Here is a 20,582-nt window from a genome sequence, read left to right as displayed (position 1 = left end):
CTAATTTTGTGTCTGGCAGGTACCTGTTAGACCTGGTTACTGTTCGGGTCTTGCGGGTACTAACCGGGTGTGACGGGTACCCACCAGACCCGGTTAAAAAAAAAAAAAGTCAAAAAATGAGCATATTTGTAGTGTTTCATAATTTATATCTTTGACTACATGGGATGGATCATGGATCCTTCAAGACTTCAAGTGGACAACACTGGGCATAATGGCCCATAGAAACCTAATTTGTAATTAATCTAATGATGATATAGTTTTGAGTTTTGTTTCTTTTTTCTTTATTATTTTGTTTTTGTTAGCTTTTATTTATTTATTATTATTATCTTTTTCTTTATTGCTATCCATATTCATATATATATATATATATATATATATGTGTGTGTGTGTGTGCGCGCTCGCGCGTGTGTGTGAAATTTAATATGAATAGTAAAACAGAGAACATCTAGACTGGTCATCATAGCAAATGAGTCTTTTTAAAGAGAAACTAAAATCATTATTGCATTACATGGAATTATGGAAATGGACTATCTAATTCTAATATGTATAGAGTTGAAAATTGCTAATTTTGTGAATGTTTTTATTAACAATTGAATTGGTATTCATGTATTATTATTACAAATTTTATTTTTTTAAAAAATTAGGATTTAGGGTTTTTAGTGGGTCAGGTCGGGTCGGGCCGGATTACCTGTTAAGAGAATGGGTCGTGTCTATCCGATATGACCCGGTTATTGTAAACGGGTTAAACGGGTCGTGTCGGGTTACCCGGCTATTTCCTTACCATAATCGTGTCAGACCCGGTTACCCGTGCTGTGTTCGTGTATAAGCTAATCGTGTAACGAGTACTCACAAATCGTAATCGAATCATGTCAAATACGTGTTTTGCCGGCCCTACCTTTGATCTAAATGGACGAGTGAGAGGAGATGGGATGAATCTGATGGACTAGCAGGGGAGTCACGTGTATCTAGAACATTTTCAGATAAGACATGTGGGTGGGGACCCAACAAGCCGTGAAATATGGGATGGTGAGAGATTGCTGGAGAAACTGACGTGAAGGAAGAAGAATCACGTGATTCTTGGCCAAGATTGTGTGAAGAGTGATCTACAGTGTGACTCAAAAAAACCTTTGGGTGAAACTGCTGGACGCATGGGCGAATTGAGATCAAGCGTAAGAAACCTCTTTATTTTTTTTTTCTTTATTTATTTTTTTTAAAAAAAATTTGTTTTTTAAATTGAAAAAGAGAAATATTAAAGAGAAATTTAAATTTGAGGTATTAGTACTAAATTTTGGATGAAAAAATCCCTTTTAAGTGATACCATCTCTAAAAAGTTAACCTTCCACCCCTACCTTTTAGTTTTAAATTCAAAAATAAATTTTGAGGCATTAGAAACTAAATATTAACTCATAAAAATTTAACCAAAAAAAAAAAAAAATAACAAAATCTAGCAAGACTAGGAAGAGAGATTTTTCTACAATTTTTTTTTTTTTTTTCATAAAGCCACATAGACTTTGGCGGATGCTTGTCTTACTCTAGGCAGCCTGATAGCAGGACTCCGCAAGGACCGCTGGACACACGGATTACTGGACTGCTGGACTCCTAGACGCATGGAGGCGAGGGAAGGAGACACGGACTGCTGAACTGCTAGACACACGGATAGCTGGACTGCTGGACGCATGGACGAGAGGGAAGGAGAGTCATGAATTTCATGGACTGCTGGGACTGAACCTGATAAATCAGTGTCAGGTAACGTGATAGGCGTAGGAGACTTGTGAGAGGATTTTAGGCGTGAAAATAAGACTTTCGACTTAGAAGAAGACACTGAATGGGAGAATTATAGCCGCTTAAAAGGAAAGACAGTTTCATTGAACCGAACATGACGTGCAATATACAAGCATCAGTAGTTATGTCTGGACACCAATACCCAAGATGAGATTTGCTGTATCCAAGAAAAACACACGGTTTTGACCTAAAAGAAAATTTGTGGGAATTATAAGGGCGAAGATAAGGCCAACACTCAGCAACCGAAAACGTTGAGAAAATTGTAATAAAGTTTTTGGTGAAATAAGAGTTCGAAAGGAGATTTAACTCGATTTACACTCGAAGGAATGCAATTAATAAGATCAATGCTCGAAAGGAACATGAGAGTGTGAAAGTAAGGATAAACCTGTGTCAAATATTTGCTTGTGTTTTCGTTCAACATTGCCATTTTGGTGATGAGTGTAGGGACAAGTTTTACGATGAGATTCCATGTGATGCCAAAATTTTTTGTAAAGCAACGAATTCACCACCCCATCAGTTTGGATAGCTTTATTGGAACGACTAAAATATTTTTCAACCATAACCTTAAATTGGGAAAACACTGTGAACACTTCAGATTTGCAAGTAAGGGGCAATAACAAAAAAATATTTGCTAAAATTATCCACAATGCAAGGAAATAACGTTTATTATTGGAAGATAAAAGAGGAGCAGGGCCCCATACATCAAGATAAATTAGATCCAAGGGATCTTATGACATAGAATGACAAGGACCAAAATGAAGCTTGTGAAATTTGTTTTGCTGACATGCGAGACAAAGCAACGCATGTTTATTTGACAACACAGGGAGACAATTCTTGGACACAACTTGACGAACTAATGGAGTTGCAGGGTGACCAAGGCAATGATGCCAATGATCAATGGACACACGTTCACCCACAAAGACTGCACGAGCAGAAGAGTTTGGAGAAGCAATTGGCCAAGTGTTCTGCAAATTATAATTACTCCCAAGCAAACGAGTTGTGTGCAATATAGCGTGTGTACAAGTGTGAGGTCGATCCACTGGGAATTATGTTGTGCAAATCAATTTCTATTTTAACTAATTCTATCTTAACCTAGTTCTGAAATTTGAGTGATTTTGTCATGCAAAATAAAAACAAACAAAAAATTAAAATTGACTAAATGGAATGATAAGAAGGCACTAAGGTTTTTAGAATCCACCTCACCAAATCAAAATTCATACTCTCATGTTTTGTTCATACATCTGTCAAGAAATTAAACCCTAAATATGTTCTATTGTTTTTATAAAATCCTATTGAAAGATTCGATGAATCCATCTCTATTACGAAAGACAACGAATATCCAATTGAGATCAAAAGATCCAATGTATCCGTTTGAACAACAAAAAACAATGGATATCCAATTTCAATCAAAAGATTTGATGTATCCGTTAGATGAAACATATCGAATATCCAACATTTTAACAATTTTATAAACAACAATCAATACAATTTTTGTCACATAATTGGATTGAAATGAACAACCATTACATTAAAAGTTGGAATTGTACAAACAAACACATGAGAAATATAAAATTAATCAATGATGAGGCTTGATCTTCAACCTTAGTTGAAGGTTTTAGCCTCTCATGATAACAAAAGACATAATCAAATCAATTGAAATCATAACAAACATAAAACTTACAAAGGAAAACGTTCGAAAAGCTCAAGAACAACTCTAGGTCGAAATTAGGCTCTAAACGGAGCCTCCCCACGTGTATTTTTACAAGAAAAATATGTTATTTATAATCTAAACTAGGGTTTTGGCCCTGCAAGGTCAGCGCGGGTGCGCTCCATCGCCCTCTAAGTGCGCTCGAGCGCACTCGGGTTTTCATGGCTACTACGGCGCAGCACTTGGGCGCTGCGTGTCTAGGTGATTGCATGAGTGTGCTCGATCACAGTCTCCCTACGCTCGAGCGCACTTCCAGAGAATGCTTCTTCTTCACTTCTTCGATTTCTTTGCACATTTCCACACCAAAGACCGTAGTTTTTTTTCAATGACCTACAAAACACTAAAACACCAAAACTAACCAAAAACATAAAAAAATAGCAAAACTAAGGTTTTAACAAATACAAGTTAAAGGGCCCAAATATGCAACATTTGGCATTCATCAAATATCCCTAAACTTACATTTTGCTAGTCGCTTAGCAAAACAAAATGAAAAACATAACAGAAAATGAAACATAATTCCGCTGTCATGGAAGAGACAGTTGCATTTAGCATATGCAACAAGCATTTTAAACCCCTAGGGATCCCTAAAAGACGAGTGAAGTCTAGTGAAGGTTTAACAGCAATGATACCCACAGACATTGTTTTGGCACTATGTTATTGACAAATAAGGATTTCCACACAAACACATGATTCATACGTAATGGGAAGGTTTAACAAGATGAACGCAACAATCACCTCATCAGGACATCCAACAATCACTCAACTCATAGCTGGAAAATTGAGACAACACATGCTCTAATAAGTGCAAAGTGAAATTAACATAGACTCATGAGGTTTCAATTTTGATCAAAGCTTGTGTACCCTAAAATTCATAGGAATTCCATTAGATGAAAACAACCAAGGCTTTACTCAAAGGGTGCAATTTTTGTGTAGGCTATGCAATGCTTGACTCCCTTAAGCTTCTAATTGGCCTATGTAATGAGTGTTGGTCAGTGACTCCCAAACCAGATGGTTTTAGGGCACTAGATGTAGAAACATTCCTAAAGGCTTAATGGCTCAAATCAAAAAGAGCTACGAAGCCTAACTAGCCATACAATCAATCAACTCGAATTTTTCATCTTTTTACGCGAACACTCGATACTTAGTGAGGCAAGAGGTCCAGTTACACAATGAGAAACCCAAACTAATGATGATTTTTTTTTTTTTTTAATAGCCAAGGTTTCATCAACAAATCATCCTACAAATCTCAAGACACACACTCCTCAATTCAAATCTCATACCCCATAGACCCTATGCTAATGTGCATGTGATAAATAACTCAAACAAGTGAAGTCTCTCTAATCCAACAAATGAGTCAAAGACTCAGATTTCTAATGACGTGCATTGTTCAAGATGTTAAATCAACCAATGACATACAAATCATAGTTATGATGTAATTATGCTCAATCAATAGCATAGCGCAACAATTTTTTTTTTTTTTTACACACAGAAATAACAAGTAAAAGAAAAGACAAGAATGTTTACCCCACCCCCAAACTAAAACGACACATTGTCCCCAATGTGGCCAGAAATACAATACCGAATGGGTGGTGCAAGTCTGGTGTAACGTAGGAGAACGCTCCCCTAAACTTGAACAACAGACAAATCTCCTAAAAACCACAACAAAAACAAAAACAGAACAAGCAAAACCAAATCAAATGACAACAAAAACTAAAAGTAACAATGGGTTGCCTCCCACAAGCACTAATTTTACAGTCTTCAACCAAACTTTCTACAACAGGTGCGTTGCATGGTCCAGACAGCATGCGACAATAGGCAAATGCACCAAAGGCATATGTGAGAGTGGTGTGTTCTAGCTTGCCGGGGTCCAAACATGGTTGTAGCTAGAGTAATAGTCAAGCACACAGTAGTGAGAATGTCCAGCTGACCGTGCCACCAACGGATCAATGAATGGGGGAGGGAAGTGATCTTTCCTTGTGATGGCCTTTAACTTGCTGTAATCAATGCACTCTATCCATCCTATCTGAAAACGAGTTGGGAACAACTCGTTATCCTTATTCCTCCACACAGTCACACTCGGCCACTTAGGCCACATATGAATGGGTCTAACCCATTTGCTCTTAGAAATCAACTCGAGCGGCTCAACTGCTAATGAATATGGTGTGGGGAATGATATCTCAGTGGTTTCCTCACACTCCGGCTGCATCTCAAGAATTGGATCCAAAACTGCCTTAGCTTGCTCAACCAACTCACCCAAGCCCAGATCATCTCCATCTTGAGTAAAGCTCTCCACCTTAGGGTCCTCAAAGCTTAACTCACTTACCGCCTCATCTGTTATCACTTCAATTAAGCACACATTGCGGACTTCATCATCATCAAGTGGCTGCTTATGGGTATCAAATATGTTGAGCTCCACGATCATATTTCCAAAAGAAATTTTCATCACCCCAGTTCTGTAGTTGATTAGGGCGTTAGCCATGGCTAAGAAAGGTCGCCTTAAAATCACCGCAATCTGGCTCTCAACATCACCTTGATTAATACATCCTCAATTATTTTCCTTGGTCTCTTCACTGACCTGTCAGCCAATTGGAGTGTCATAGATGTGGGGTTCAATTCTCCCAACCCCAATTGTAAGTAGACTGAATAGGGCAAGAGTTTCACACATGCTCCAAGATCCAATAAAGCCCTTTCAATCTGGCTGACTCCTATCATGCAAGAAATGGTAGGACACCCAAAGTCCTTATACTTGATGGGAACCTTGCATTGAAGGATGGAGCTAACTTGCCCGGTAAAAAATGCTTTCTTTGGGACATTGGTCTTTCTCTTGACAGTGACCAAATCCTGTAGGAACTTAGCATAATAAGGCACTTATTGGATGACATCAAAAATAGAATGTTTATCTGAACTTGTTTGAATACCTCCAGGATTTCAGCATACTACGCATTCTTCTTTGGAGCTTTCGATCTTTCTGGGTAAGGAGCTTTTGGGATAAAAATCCTAGGGGGATCATCAACAATGGGCTGAACCGTGGTCGGCTCAACTTCTCTCCTCTTATCTTTTCCACTCTCTTGCCCTTGTGGCTTAGCAGGATCCTCATCATCTTGATCTACTTTATTGTCCACTTGTCTCCCTGACAATAGACTGCACTTGTTCATGCCCGTGCGTAGAATTTGAAGAATTTCCAATCGCATACCCCTTGGGATTGGGCACAGGCTGAGTTGGTAACTTCCCCTTTTCTCTCTCACCCAAGTGATTTGCAATTTGATCCATCTGACTCTCCAGCTTGGCAATCGCTTGGGTGTTTACCATGGTTGCACTCCTCACTTCACTTATGGATTGGCCAGTCATCTTTATGAAATCCTGGAGAGTCTGTGTAGTCTGAGAGTGGAGTTCCTTGATAGTGTCTTCCAAGGACAACTAGGAAGAAGAAACTAGCACTGGAGTGGGGGCTTGGAAGGCATGATTCTGAGCCGGCGGAAGAAATCCAAGAAGGTATTGATTGTGAGCATGATGAGGAGCTCCTCCCTGATTTACCGGTTGGTTCTGCTTCCATGCGAAGTTTGGGTGGTTCTGCCACCCTGGATTGCAGGTCTCTAAGTATGGTCCATTTGACTACTTCCAATAGTCGTTGAAAGCATTCACTTGTTCCATAGGATACTCGGCAAAAGCCGGCATAAATGGACAATTCGGTGCTAAGTGCATAGGACTAGCACAGATGGAATAGCTATCAAAATTGAAAGTGTTTGTAACATTGATGGACTGACCCACAGCAAGAGCTTCAACCTTCTTGGTGAGGGCATCAATTTTTAATCTCAAATCAGTGTCCTCCTTAACCCCATAGATGTCTCCTTTCTTGGGGATACTGGCAGATTTATCTCGACAACTCAAAAAATCGCACTACTGTGAGTTGTCAAACAACTTGTCCAATGCCTTATATGCTTCATCCCTCGTCAAACTTAAGAATGCTCCCCCATTCATTGACTCGATCATACTATGGTTGCATTGGGTCAATCCTTGGTAGAAGAATTGAACGAGTCTCCATTTCTCATATCCATGTGGAGGGTATCTTATCAACAACTCCTTGAATCTCTCCCAACTTTCTGAAAACTTCTCATCCTCCTCCTAAGTGAAAGAGCTAATATCCTTTCTGCATTCATTTACCTTTGACATTGGGAAAAACTTGTTATAGAACTTACTCAATAAGCTTTCCCAAGATATAATGGACCCGGGTGTGTTGGAATCCAACCATGCCCTGGCTTTATTGTGAAGAGAGAAAGGAAATAATCTAAAATGGACAAACTCTTTAGAAAAGTTTGAAACTTAAAAGTGGCGCACATGTCCTTGAATTTCTTTACATGACCGTAAGGATTTTCAAGTTGTAGGCCATGGAATGATGGTAGGAGTTTGATGACATGTGGCTTCAAATCAAAATGGGTAGCATTGGTTGGTGGCAAAACTATACATGAATGGGAATTAGTCACAATGGGTGTGAACAAATCCCTAAATGATGTAGTGAAATCCTCATTCTAAGCTCTAGCTTGCTCAAAATTCTGAGCTCTCGCATCCTCATTCTCAACTCTAGGTTGCTCCACATTTTGGGGTATGTTATTTCCCATCTCAACAGGTGCTCTTCGAGTTCTCCTAAGGGTTCTTTCTATGTCGGGATCTAGAGGTATCAAATCTAAGTTCAGGGATCTCTGACCAAGCATATACCAAACACCAACTCTAAAATAAACTAACTAAACAAAAAATAAAATATTCACACATCAATAAGAAGAACAAAACGAAGAATAAAAACAAAATAGAAAGCAAAATATCAACAAACAGAAAATGAAACAAAAGAAATGCAAATATTTTTATTTTTTTTCTTAGCTGCTTCAAGTGTGTTGTTGCCGACAGCAGAGGTGCGCTCAAGCCCAGGTAAGCTGCGATCGATCGCAGCTGCACTAGGGCGCTCGAGCGTCAAAGGCTTGCACTCGAGCTTCGGTCTGCTGTGCGCTCACGCGCACCTATGGACACGTCGAGCGCAGGTGCACAGAATGTGCTGCAATAGGCTCGAGTGTGCTTGAGCACCACTCAGGCGCACTCGATCGCACTAGTAGGAACTGGATTTTGCCAAATCTGCAACAAACTCAAAAACAAACAAACTTTTCTTTCTCCCTTTTTTCTATGTTAGATGAAACAAAACAGAAACAAATAAAAATAAACAAAAATTGCAAAAAGAAAATGAAACAAAAAAAAAATCTACCTAAACTAGTAGAAAAGTAAAATTAATTCAAACAAAAATCAACTTTCACAAACAAACAAATTCCCTGGCAACGACGTCAAAACTTGTTGTGTAAATTATAATTACTCGCAAGCGCACGAGTCGTGTGCAATATAGCGTGTGTGCAAGTGCGAGGTCGATCCACAGGGAATTGTGTTGTGCAAATCAATTTCTATTTAAACTATTTCTATCTTAACCTAGTTCCAAAATTTGAGTGATTTTGTCGTGCAAAATAAAAACAAACTAAAAATTAAAATTGACTAAATGGAATGATAAGAAGGCACTAAGGTTTTCAGAATCCGCCTCAACAAATCAAAATTCATACTCTCATGTTTTGTTCATACATCCGTCAAGAAATTAAACCTTAAGTCTGTTCTATTGTTTTATAAAATCCTATTGAAAGATTCGATAAATCCATTTTTATTACGAAAGACAACGAATATCCAATTGAGATCAAAAGATCCAATGTTTCCGTTTGAACAACAAAAAACAATGGATATCCAATTTCAATCAAAAGATTCGATGTATCCATTGGATGAAACACATCAAATATCCAACGTTTTAACAATTTTATAAACAACAATCAATACAATTTTTGTCACATGATTGGATTGAAATGAACAACCATTGCATTAAAAGTTGGAATTGTACGAGCAAACACATGAGAAATATAAAATTAATCAATGATGAGGCTTCAGCCTCAACCTTAGTTGAAGGTTTTCGCCTCTTATGATAACGAAAGACATAATCAAATCAATTGAAATCATAACAAACATAAAACTTACAAAGGAAAACGTTTGAAAAGCTCAAGAACAACTCTAGGCCGAAATTAGGCTCTCAACGGCGCCTCTCCACTTGTATTTTTACAAGAAAAATAAGTTATTTATAATCTAAACTAGGGTTTTGGCCCTGCCAGGTTAGCGTGGGTGTGCTCGATCGTACTCTAGGTGCGCTCGAGTGCACTCGGGTCTTTAGGGCTACTGCGGCGCAAGACTTGGGCGCTGCGCGTCTGGATGATTGCATGAGTGCGCTCGATCGCAGTCTCCCTGCACTCGAGCGCACTTCTAGAGAATGCTTCTTCTTCACTTCTTTGATTTCTTCGCACATTTCCACACCAAAGACCACAGTTTTCTCTCAATAACCTGTAAAACACCAAAACTAACCAAAAGCATCAGAAAATAACAAAACGAAGGTTTTAACAAATATAAGTTAAGAGGCCCAAATATGCAACATTTGGCACTCATCACCAAGGATAGAGTCCACCTTTACTCGGGCCGTGGAGTAGTAAGGTCCTTGAATGAAGATCCTTAACATGAAAACAATAGGATTGAAATTCAATGAAAACTTGATTAGCATGAGTAAACTGATTAACCGAAATCAGATTTTTTTCAATTTGAGGAACATGCAATAAATTGGGCAAAGAACAATTTTTAGAAGAGGATGGAATTTGAGCAAGACTAGTGTGAAGAATATCCAAACTTGGACCATTACCAACTTTGATTTGATTCGTGCCCTTGTAAATTCAAGTTAGACAAATCATTAGTGAGATGATTCATCAAACTTGTGTCCAGATACCAATTATGATCAGACGAAGATTGCTGAGAAGCAAGATAAGCAGCTGGAGGAGCAGATTCACAATGATAGGAGTGATCAAACCTATTGTAGCACTTCGGCAATGTGACCAATTCTATTATGGACTTGACAGATGGGATGATTTGAAGAAGAAGGACCGAAGCCACGACCACAACCAAATGACGACCTAGATTTCTGTGGCTGAAATGTGCTAGTGTTGGAAGAGTTGCGTTGAGCAAGATTTACCGTGGGGACAGAAAAATCATTGGGATTGTGAGCATGCTCTAGTGGCTGCTCATGGGTGAGCAAATGGCTGTATAGATCATCAAGTAAACATGTTCAATGCGGGTGGAAATGGAAGTAACCATGGATTCATATTCCAATCCTAAACCACCAAGAATATAGGACAACAACTCGGAGTCCTTGAGTGGTTCATCAATGGCAGCCAAGGTTTGTGCAAAGGTCTACGCCTTTTGAAAATAATCAGCAATAGACAATGCTTCCTTCATCAATGAGGTAAGTTGAAGTCCGATTTGCAAAACTGTTGTGCCAAATACCTAACTAAATTAATAGGCTAATATTTGGTACATTTTACTCGCAAGTGCACAAGATCAATACGATAGTATAGGGTGCAAGTACGAGATCATTCCCACGAGGATTGTTGATTTTGTTTAAAACAGGTTTTCCAAATTAAAATAACAGATTTTGTCACGAAATTGATATGTTGAAAAGAAATAAAAATTAATGACAGTTGATAAGTGCTAGAATATTCATATTTTCATCCCTTAACTTGCATGTTTTAATCCTTTAGTTTTGGTTAATTAGGCCATTTTACTTCCTTTTTGTATTTTCTTTGTTTTATAGGCTTTTGGAAGAAAATAAAGCGTTTCTGGAAAAATTCCAAGCTTAAAGGGCAAATTGGGAAGATCTAGAAGATATGATTAAGCTTAACCAATCATAGTTAAAGTTTAATCAAATAAAGGAAAGGATTAATTCGGAATTTCTCAATTTGAAGTCAAATCGGATTGGATGCAAAATTGGATTCTGAATACGTCTCGGTATTTTGGCCATAACTTTCATCTCAGATATCCGATTGAGGTGATTCCAGCGGCATTGGAAAGCTAACTCAAACTACTACAATTCATTGTGAAATATCATTTTCCCAATTCGGAGCGCCGCAAGGCCAAAATCATGCCGCAAGATAGGACCGCAATTCTGGGCGAATCCTATTCCGATTTGGGCTTAGGTTTTCTTTAACCTAATTGGGCTTGGACTTAAATCTCCGAAATTCCTAGGATTACTAGGGCTTCTAGGACTCTCTTAAGCCCTATAAATAGACCTCTAAGCCTCACAATTGAGGGGGGATCAGACGAAGACGCGCCGGAGGCGCCGTTCTTAGTCGCTTTCCGTGTTTTCTGGGTTTTTGTAGCTTGGAACTCGAATTCTTTTGTAAGTTTTTAATTTTAATGAAGTAATTTAGTTTCTTTATGATTTCTTTTGTCATGAAAGGCTAATTCTTCAACTAAGGTTGAAGATGAAGCCTCGCCATTGATGAGTTTTATATTTTTATGTTTCGTTCGTACAAATCCGTCGTTTAATGTAATGTATGTTCGTTTCAGTTCAATTGTGTGACAAAATTGTGATTGATTGTTGTTTATAAATCGTGAAAATGTTGGATATTCGTTGTGTTTCATCCAACGGATACATCGAATGATTTGATTGAGACTTATATCCATTGTGATTTACGGATACAATGGATGATTTGATCTCAATTGGATATTCGTTGTGATTTGTAATAGAGATGGATTCATCGAATGATTCAATTGGTTTATAAAAAAACAATAGAACATATATATGGGGTTTAATTGTTTGTCGGATGCATGAATGAAAACATAAGAATGTATGCTTTGATTTGGTGAGGTGAATTCTAAAACCTTAGTCGTTTATCTTTTGATTATTTTTATTTTATTTAGTTTATGTTAGTTTATTTTCAAAGTCAAAATCATTCGGAACTAGGTTAAGATATAATTGATTTAGATAGAAATTAAATTTCACAAACACAATTCCCTGTGGATCGACCTCGCACTTGCACACACACTATATTGCACACGACTCGTGCGCTTGCGAGTACAATTAAATTTGTACATCAAATTTTGGCGCCGTTGCCGGGGATTTGTTTGTTTGTGAAAATTGATTTTTGTTTAAATTGATTTTATTTTTCTACTAGTTATTTTCTTTTTACAGTTTGTTGCCTTTTATTTTTATTTTTTTTATTTGTTTCTGTTTATAGTTACTAATAAAAATAAAAAAATAAAATTAAAAAAAAAAAAAAAAAGAGAAAAAGTTGTTTGTTTTTGTTGTTTCTGTTGCAGCTCTGCCGAAGGAACTAGTCCCTGCCAAAGCACTTGATCGCACATCACCTACACTCGAGCACATTCGAGCCTAACGCAGCAAGCATCCCGCGTGCCTGCGCTCGACACTTCCGTAGGTGCGCGCGAGCCCACACCCCTCGCCCATGTACGCTCGATCGCACATCACTTGCGCTCGAGTGCACCATCGCAGACTGCACCAAAACGGGCCAGCACCTTGAATTTTGCCAAACTTATGTTTGGTCCGTTTTGTGAGTTTTTGTTTTGAGTTGTTTTTAATTTTTGGTATTTTTGTTTATTTTATTTTCAATAAAAAAAAAAAAAAAATATCCAAAAAATCCAAAAAAAAAAAATCCAAAAAAAAATTTTGGTTAATGTTTCATGTGGAAGTGTGCTTTGTTTAAAGAGTGAGGATAAGCATGAATTTTCCTTTAGGTAATTTTAATGCTACCCTTAGTTGTAGGACACCCGCTTTTTCCAATTATTCTCATAATTTTCACCCACATGGACCATGTTCATACTGCTCTAACCCTTATCATAGTTCAGGTAATTGTCCATCTTGGGGACAATTTTTCAATTTTTCACATGAGCAGATGAACACCAATTTCTCCAGTTTGGGGTCTGAATCAAATTTCAATTGCTACACCCTTGATTGGAGCAACCATTCTAATTTCTCGTGGCAAGCTAATGCTACGGGAAATTATGCTCCCCAATTTGATGAACTGCACCATCCTGAATATCCGCAGTTCGACAACCAATCCTCTACTCCTTCACCCTGCAATTATCCTCCACAAGATTTATCATTGGAAAACACCCTCAAAGAGTTCATACAGTCTAATGGCCAAACCTTGCAAGAGCTTAAAAATGCCACCATAGTCAACTCCCAAGCCATAAATGAAGTGAAGAATGCAGCCATGGCCAACACTCAAGCAATTGAAAAGTTGGAAGGACAGCTTGGTTATTTAGTTGCTGAACTCACTAGAATAGAGGAAGAAGAGCTTCAAAGTCAGTTGATGGCTGAAAGGCACTACATGATTGATGAGGATGATTCTAGCCATCCTTATCATGAGCATGTCAAAGCCACCACCCCAATTAGGAGAGAGAAAATTGTTGAGGAGACTGTTGATGAGACAAGTCTAGAGGACCCATTGGGAAAGTGCTTTGCTCAATTTGGATGTGACCTAGACCTTGACAAGTTACTTGAGCAAGCTGATGCCTTATTGGACTCCACTCCTAATATGCGAATTGAAAATGGGGAAACCACTGAGATATCATTCCCTAACTCACCCTCATTAGCAGCTGAGCCTTTCATTGTGGGTAACCATGAGGAGAAAGAAAAAGAAGAGCAGGTTGATCACATTGAGCCCCCATCAACTCCAAATCTGTCCAATGACAAGGGAGTGAGTACTGAAGCTCACTCCTTCATCAAAATCCCTCTTGCGACAATTCATGAACCCCAACCTTCAATTCTTCAATGTCTCAAAGAGCCGTCTCATGCTGAAATTTTCAAAGATCTATGCACACAAGGTCACAAATCTAGGAACCATGTTCCTAAGAAGATCTTTCGAAGCAAGCAACTAGGCTACCTGAGACGGCAAAACATCCTTCCAGAGGGATATCAAATTCTTAAGAAGAAAGGATGGAAGGGATTGGTTGGACACCCAAATGATCGAGGAAAGTGTGGTATTCTTTCTTTCTTTTTATTTTCAGCACTTTATTTTGATTTCTTTTCCTTTTTGTCATTTCATTTTGTGTCATTTTCTTTTTATTTCTATCAGCAATTAATCTTTTGATATTTGTTTCTATGAGAAAATATTGCTGCTAGATTTTGACAGGTGTTTTGGTGTTCAAGTCTGGGGGACGCCCTGGCCTTTGCACACTCGAGTTTCCGCATCCTACGGTATTGTGTCTCTTGCTACATTGGGGACAATGTGTCATTTAAGTTTGGGGGTGTGGACAAACACATTGTCTTTTTGTTTGTTTGTGTCTTTTTGTTTGTTTTTATCTGTTTGTTTTGTTTAAAAAAAAAAAAAAAAAAAATTGTGCTATGTTGTTGATTGGTCATGAGTTACATCATAACTGTGGTTTGCATGTCATTAGTGTGTTTAACTTTTTGAACACTACATGTCATTAGAAATCCGAGTCCTTTGACTCATTTGGTGGATTAGAAAGACTTCACATGTCTGAGTTGATTATTACAAGCACACTAGCATAAAGTTTGTGAGGTATGAGATTTGGATTGATTAGGGTGTGCTTTGTGATTTGTAGGATGAAGTGTTGATGAAACCTTGGCTTGAAGATAAAAAAATTAAAAAAAAAAAAAAATTAAAAAAAAAAAAAAAATTGTCATCATCAGTTTGAGCTTTTCATTGAGTAACCGGATCTCATGCCTCACTAAGCATTGAGTGTTCGCGTAAAAAGATGAGAAATTCAACTTGGTTGACTGTATGGCTAGTTTGGCTTCGTAGCCTTTTTGACTTGAGTAATTAAGCCTTAGGGATGTTTTACATCTAGTGCCCTAAAACCATCTGGTTTGGGAGTCACTGGCCCAATACTCGTTACATAGGTCAATTAGAAAGCTTAAGGGAGCCGAACATTGCACAGCCTACACAAAAAAAAAAAAAATATATATATATATATATATATATATATATATATATATATATATAATAATAATAATAATTAAAAAAAATGCATGTCTTGATCCAAGCCTTTGGTGTTTTCATTTGTGTAAATTCCTATGAATTTTGAGGTACACCAAACTTTGAGAAAAATTGAAGCCTCTTAACTTTGTGTTAGTCTCACTTTGCACATTTGGAGCTTGTGTTGTCTCAAATTTCCACCTTTGAGTTGAATGATTTGTGGTTGGCTTGATGATTTGATTGTGGTGTTTACTTTGTTAAACCTGCTCATGATATGAGAACCATATGTTTGTATGAAAATTGTGTCTGTCAATGACATAGTGCTAAAAATGTTTGTGGGTATCATTTCTATTAAACCCTCACGAGACTTCACTCGTCCTCTAGGGATGCCTAGGGGTTTAAAAGGCTTGTTGCATACGCTAAATGCAATCGTACATCCCACGAAAGATGGATTTATCTTTTGTTTTCTGTTTTTCCATTCTTGTTTTTAGTTTTGTATTGCTAAGGGACTAGCAATATGTAAGTTTGGGGGTGTGATAAGTGCTAGAATATTCATATTTTCATCCCTTAACTTGCATGTTTTAATCCTTTAGTTTTGGTTAATTAGGCCATTTTACTTCCTTTTTGTATTTTCTTTGTTTTATAGGCTTTTGGAAGAAAATAAAGCGTTTCTGGAAAAATTCCAAGCTTAAAGGGCAAATTGGGAAGATCTAGAAGATATGATTAAGCTTAACCAATCATAGTTAAAGTTTAATCAAATAAAGGAAAGGATTAATTCGGAATTTCTCAATTTGAAGTCAAATCGGATTGGATGCAAAATTGGATTCTGAATACGTCTCGGTATTTTGGCCATAACTTTCATCTCAGATATCCGATTGAGGTGATTCAAGCGGAATTGGAAAGCTAACTCAAACTACTACAATTCATTGTGAAATAGCATTTTCCCAATTCGGAGCGCCGCAAGGTCAAAATCATGCCGCAAGATAGGACCGCAATTCTGGGCGAATCCTATTCCGATTTGGGCTTAGGTTTTCTTTAACTTAATTGGGCTTGGACTTAAATCTCCGAAATTCCTAGGATTACTAGGGCTTCTAGGACTCTCTTAAGCCCTATAAATAGACCTCTAAGCCTCACAATTGAGGGGGGATCAGACGAAGACGCGCCGGAGGCGCCGTTCTTGGTCGCTTTCCGTGTTTTCTGGGTTTTTGTAGCTTGGAACTCGAATTCTTTTGTAAGTTTTTAATTTTAATGAAGTAATTTAGTTTCTTTATGATTTCTTTTGTCATGAAAGGCTAATTCTTCAACTAAGGTTGAAGATGAAGCCTCGCCATTGATGAGTTTTATATTTTTATGTTTCGTTCGTACAAATCCGTCGTTTAATGTAATGTATGTTCGTTTCAGTTCAATTGTGTGACAAAATTGTGATTGATTGTTGTTTATAAATCGTGAAAATGTTGGATATTCGTTGTGTTTCATCCAACGGATACATCGAATGATTTGATTGAGACTTATATCCATTGTGATTTACGGATACAATGGATGATTTGATCTCAATTGGATATTCGTTGTGATTTGTAATAGAGATGGATTCATCGAATGATTCAATTGGTTTATAAAAAAACAATAGAACATATATATGGGGTTTAATTGTTTGTCGGATGCATGAATGAAAACATAAGAATGTATGCTTTGATTTGGTGAGGTGAATTCTAAAACCTTAGTCGTTTATCTTTTGATTATTTTTATTTTATTTAGTTTATGTTAGTTTATTTTCAAAGTCAAAATCATTCGGAACTAGGTTAAGATATAATTGATTTAGATAGAAATTAAATTTCACAAACACAATTCCCTGTGGATCGACCTCGCACTTGCACACACACTATATTGCACACGACTCGTGCGCTTGCGAGTACAATTAAATTTGTACATCAACAGTGTTAGGGTTTTGACATCTGTTCTACCAAATACCCACCTAAATTAATAGGCAAATACTTGGTACGTTTTACTCACAAGTGCACATGATCAAACGATAGCATGGTGCGGTAAATACAAGATCATCACACGAGGATTGTTGATTTTATCTAGAATTGATTTTCCAAATTGAAATTGAAGAATTGTCACGGTTTTTGAAAAGATATAAAAGAAACAATTAATGAAAGAGTTAGGGTTTCGATATCCACCACAAATCACATTAATTAAGAAAATACTAGGCCAATGTTCCAATCATATAGTATATTTAATTTCTGTCAACCTAAGGGCATGGTATCTACACCTTAAGCTATTGATCTCCCTAAGCAATGAATTAGGCATGGTATCTACTCTAATTATTTTCTTCCCTAAAGGATTTAGCATGGTATCTACTAAGTTGTTCTTTAGAGAAACATAATTCTATGGAGATCGACAAACACATGAGTCTAGGGCATGGCATCTACTCCTATTTCCCATGTTGATTAAGCCAAGAACCCGTGATGAGGTTCTTTTGTCACTTTATTAAGCCCATGATTCGGTCATCTAAATTGACTTAACTAATAGATCCATGCCATAAAATATGAGGAATTAAATCACATAGACATAATCAATTAAAATAAATGTTGTGCAAATATCAACCTAAATTAATAGATAAATAATTGTACGTTTTACTCGCAAGTGCACAAGATCAATATTGTAGTATATGGTGCAAGTACAAGATCATTCCCACGAGGATTGTTAAATTTTGCTGAAAAATAAATTTCATAAGACAGACAAAACAAAGATTGATTTTGAGTTGATAATAATAAAAAGTAGGGCTTTGATATCCACCACTAATCATATTTAGATAACATAACAATATGCCAATGTTCCAATCATGTTATGAATATTTAATGTTTGCCAACCTAAGGGTATGAGTGTCTACTCCTTAAGCTATTGATTTCCTTAAGCAACGAATTAGGCATGGGTGTCTACTCAAATTCTTTTATTTCTTAAAGGATTTAGCATGGTTGTCTACTAAGTTGTTCTTAAAGGGTATGGGTATCTACTCCCAGTTCCCCATGTTGATTAACCCAAGAACCTGGTGTGGATTTCTTTTGTTACTTTTACTAAACCCAGGACTCGATCATCCAAATTGATTTAATTAACTTGTCCATACCACATGCATATGTTGATCAGACAAATACTTATGAGGAATTCATGAAAACAGGGATTAATCAAATTAAATATCACAACATGATCATCACAAAGGCGTCAATATTGAAATATTAACTAAACATAATTAGGGCTTCAATCCAGCCCTACTAAATAATTTAGTTACACATGAGTTTGATGTTAAACATCTTCATAAAACAAAAATAGAAAGGAAAAGAATCAACCCGAAACTTGAACTTGAAGAGCTCAAATTCTTCCCTTTGTAAATTCTTCCCCTATTCTAAAGGTTTAAGGATTTATTTATAGGCCTTAGAAATACTCTAGAAACCCTAAAAAATGTAAGGTTTGAACCCTGGTTTGAACCCTAGTTCGCACATGGCTTCAAAACCCTAAAAATGAACACTTTCCGTAAAAGGGATGTGGCTAGCTTGCTTCTCACGCACGGGTGCACTTGATCACATCCCGTGGGCGATTGATCATTTGTGTTGGGCGCTCGATCGCAGGTGCAATCGAGGCTGCTTCTTGTGTGCACAAGCGCACGCCTTGCGCTCGTCTTGGTCCTTGCCTGTAGTGCGCTCGATCGCAGCTCCACTGCGATCGATCGCACTACCAGAGCCTCCAGCTTTTCCCAAAATAGCTCCTTAAGCTCAAAACTTCCGAAATTGCTTCCTTTTCTTCCAAAAGCCTACAAAAAACAAATAAAGCACATAAAAGAACTAAAATGGCATAAATTAATCAAAACTAAGGAATTAACAAATATAAGTTAAGGGCTAAAATATGAATATTTTGGCTTTTAACACACCCCCAAACTTACATATTGCTAGTCCCTTAGCAATACAAAACTAAAAACTAAATGGAAAAACAGAAAACAAAAAAAATAAATCCAACTTTTGTGGGATGTCCGATTGTATTTAGCATATGCAACAAGCCTTTTAAACCCCTTGGAATTCCCTAGAGGACGAGTGAAATCTCGCGAGGGTTTTCCAGAAATGCTACGCACAAAAATCATGCAAGAGCTCATGTTAGCCAAAAATTAAGGTATCACTCATGACCATGATTTTCATTCATTAGCAAGCTTAAAAAGATAAACTCCATCTTCACAATGAATTGGAATTTTAAAGTTTAATTACTTACAAAAGACATGCTAAACCATCACAAGTTTGAAAACAACGTAAAGTGAACTAGCACATAAATATGAAGCTTCCAATTGTTTCCAATGTGCAATGTCTCAATATCTCAAAGTTCACTGAAATCCCTATTAGAATGAATAACTATGGCATATTGTTGTCACAATTACCTACCTAAATTAATAGGCAAATAATTGGATGTTTTACCCGCAAGTGCACGAGGTCAACATAGTAGCATAATGTGCAAATACAGAGTCATTCCCACGAGGATTGCTAGATTTTGCTTAAAATTAAATTCCAAAAGTAAAACAAACAAAGATTGAATTGTGATTTGATGATAATAAAAAGGTAGGGCTTTGGTATCCACCACTAATTATACTTAGCTAATATATCAATATGCCAATGATCCAATCATGTTATGAATATTTAATGTTTGCCAACGTAAGGGTATGGGTGTCTACTCCTTAAGCTATTGATTTTCCTAGGCAACAAATTAGGCATGGGTGTCTACTCTAATTCTTTTCTTTCTTAAAGGATTTAGCATGGGTGTCTACTAAGTTGTTCTTTAAGAAATCATAAATCTATGAAAATCGACAAACACACGAGGCTTAGGGCATGGGTGTCTACTCTCGGTTCCCCATGTTGATTAACCCAAGAATCGCGGTGTGGATTACTTTTGTTACTTATGTTAAACCAAGGACTCGGTCATCCAAATTGATTTAACTAACTAGTCCATACCACATGCATATAATGGCCAATCACATACATATGAGGAATCATGAAAATAGGAATTAATCAAGTTAAATATCACAACATGATCATCACAAAGGCGTCAATATTGAAATATTAAATAAACATAATTAGGGCTTCAATCTAGCCCTCCTTAAGAGTTAGTTACACATAATAAAAATAAAAGAAAAAGAAAAGGGAAAGAAAGAACCGAAAACCGCTCCTAGAAGTAGCCTCCAATCCTGTCCCCAAAGTTGTGCCTCT

At 37.2% G+C, this 20,582-nt stretch overlaps 1 non-coding gene across 1 annotated transcript; it reads right to left on the bottom strand.

Moving 5' to 3' along the window:
* Positions 1–10,621: 10,621 nt before the first annotated feature.
* On the bottom strand, positions 10,622–10,759 carry LOC132166811 (small nucleolar RNA Z247). The gene has a single exon (XR_009438613.2). It is a non-coding gene; the product is annotated as a small nucleolar RNA Z247 (small nucleolar RNA).
* Between the last annotated feature and the right edge of the window lie 9,823 nt (positions 10,760–20,582).

Source organism: Corylus avellana, chromosome 11 (genome assembly GCF_965113065.1).
Source record: "Corylus avellana chromosome 11, dhCorAvel1.hap1.2, whole genome shotgun sequence".
NCBI lineage: Eukaryota > Viridiplantae > Streptophyta > Magnoliopsida > Fagales > Betulaceae > Corylus > Corylus avellana.
Note: the sequence above shows the minus strand (reverse complement) of the source record. Positions and strands in the feature narration are given on the sequence as shown.